The sequence below is a fragment of the Marmota flaviventris genome, chromosome 2 (genome assembly GCF_047511675.1).
Source record: "Marmota flaviventris isolate mMarFla1 chromosome 2, mMarFla1.hap1, whole genome shotgun sequence".
NCBI classification, from domain to species: Eukaryota; Metazoa; Chordata; class Mammalia; order Rodentia; family Sciuridae; genus Marmota; species Marmota flaviventris.
Window position 1 is genome coordinate 1,006,982 of NC_092499.1, and position 2,494 is coordinate 1,009,475.

Consider the following 2,494-nt stretch of genomic DNA (forward strand, 5'->3'; position numbering starts at 1 on the left):
TCAGAGCTGCTCTACCTGGGCCTCCACCCAGAGCTGCTATATAGCAGGAGGACATGCAAATAGGGCCTCCCTCTGCTCATGAAAACCAGCCCACCTGACCCTGCAGCTCTGCACAGGAGCCCAGCCCTGGACTCCCAGCTCAGCCCACTCAGTGATCAGGACTGAACACAGCTGCTCACCATGGAGAGTGTGCTCAGCTGGGTTTTCCTGGTGGCTGTTTTCAAAGGTAATGAATGGAGAACCAGAGATCCTGAGTGTGTGAGTGGACAGGAGTGAGAGAGAGAGTGGATGAGTGACAGTGTCCTGACCAGGCTGCCTCTGTGTTTGCAGGCGTCCAGTGTGAGGTGCAGCTGGTGGAGTCTGGGGGAGGCCTGGTGCAGCCTGGGGGTTCCCTGCAACTCTCCTGTGCAGCCTCTGGATTCACCTTCAGTGACTATGGGATGAGCTGGGTCCGCCAGGCTCCAGGGAAGGGGCTGGAGTGGATCTCATACATTAGTTATAACAGTGGTACCATAAACTATGCCAACGCTGTGAAGGGCCGATTCACCATCTCCAGAGACAACTCCAAGAACACACTGTACCTGAAAATGAGCAGTCTGAGAGTCGAGGACACGGCCACCTATTACTGTGCTAGAGACACAGGGAGGGGACCTCAGTGCGAGCCCAGACACAAACCTCCTGCAGGGCTCCCAGGGCCAGCAGGGGGCGCTCAGCACACAGGAGCTCAGGTCACCCAGGAGCAGGTGCAGAGAGAGGAGGGAGCAGCTCAGCTCAGGCCCTGAGGTCCCTGCCCACCCAGCACCTCCTGACTCCATCTTGCCTGCAGATTCTCGAGGTCCTTCTTTTGCCAGACCCTCTGTGAGATGTTTCTTCTCTAGGTCTTGCTTGTCTGGAATTCTCTCAGCACAGACCAGGCAATTTTGCAGATGGAGGTTACTTTTCAGTGACATTTCCTGAACAGCGCCTTTCAAGTGAAGTTTACATTTTTTTTTTTTTTTCTTTTCAGCACCGGGGATTGAATCCAGAGTGCTCCACCCTTGAGCTCCATTCCTGGCTTATTTGTGTCTTATTTTGAGACAGGTTCTCCCTGAGATGCCCAGGCTGACCTTGAAGTTATGATTCTCCTGCCTCAGCCCTCAGTGTCCCTGGGGATAAAGGTGAGTTCCCCACACCTGAGGAACTTTACAAACTCCTGTCGCCTTGTCTTAGTCCTGCCTGTTCAGGTGGATCCTCTGTCCCCTTCCCATGACTCCTTTCCATTCCCACATCTTCTACTGTCCTTCCTTTGATCAGGTCACATGCACACTTCTTATTGGAGCCCACTTAGTGCCAGAACTTTCTACCCCTGGGGACAATTGGCAATGTCTGGAGGAAGTTGTTTTCCCTGTTAAGGATGAATTGTCCTGGCTTCTAGTTTTTCGAGACCACAGAAAGAAATTATCTGACACAAATATCCATGGAGTGAGCTAGAAATGTTGACAGGAAACCTTAACACTTATTAAAATGCATAGAAATGTGTATATTCAGAGTAAACCTTGATGTGCCGGAGCTGTCTTTCCCTCATGATGAGCCTCTATGACATCCACACCTCACACCCAGGGCTTCAAAGTGTGGACACTCCTACTCCTCATAAACCTGTGCATGTCCTGTGGACAGGGTTGACCTGAACAAGGTCTTGGAGAGACAGAGTCTCCATTTGCAAAGACCCAGGATAGAGGGTGGTCAGCTGTGCATGGAGGTGTTTCTTCTCTAGGTCTGACTGCCCGTCAGCTCTGCCCCTGGCCTAAGGACTCTCAAGAAATGCTGTGCCCAGGACCACTCTGACCCCATCTTCTGTGAGGTGACCCCAATACTGAAAGCCCCAGGACACCTGTCTGCTTGGGAGAGACAGCTTGGAGCCTGCCTGGGTTTCCAGCCACTGTGGCTGCATTGCTGGACCACAGACAGGGTCACCTGGGCTTTGTCCCTCCTCACATCAGTGCCCACCCTGTCCTGAGAGTCCAGCTTCAGTCTGGGTGAGGATGAGCAGTGGAAATATTTATATCCCAGATTGTCCTAAGCTAGTCTTTGTTCATTCCACAGAATTAATCATTTGTGTATTTTCAAAATATATGTTTAGAGTTTTAGTATTGATTTTGCATAATAAATTTGTAACTTGCCAAATTAGAGTGTTATATTTTATAACAACTTGTGCCACTTATATTTCTGTCAATGATACTTCCAAGTTTCTCTATATTTTAATATTGTATTTTGTATATAATTGTGTAAAATGTGTGGTTCATTTTGACAAATTTATAGATACATAAGCAAAATTTTATAGCAGAGTGGTTGCTTCCTGCCCATATTTCCTACCTGAAATTTTCCTGCCTGATATCATCTCTGCAATTATCTCTATATTTTTCTTCATATTAAATACGAATACACTAATGTTCCTTTGTTGTATACCTCTGGTGACCTGTGACAAACCTGAACAATAGTTTAGCCTTGTACAATT

General features: G+C 48.3%; 1 long non-coding RNA gene across 1 annotated transcript; it reads left to right on the forward strand.

Annotated features, from left to right (window-relative positions):
• The first annotated feature begins 338 nt into the window (after nucleotides 1–338).
• Nucleotides 339–2,076, forward strand: LOC139703257 (uncharacterized). Its single transcript, XR_011705660.1, has 3 exons — nucleotides 339–728; nucleotides 1,081–1,157; nucleotides 1,754–2,076. It is a non-coding gene; the product is annotated as an uncharacterized lncRNA (long non-coding RNA).
• Nucleotides 2,077–2,494: the final 418 nt, after the last annotated feature.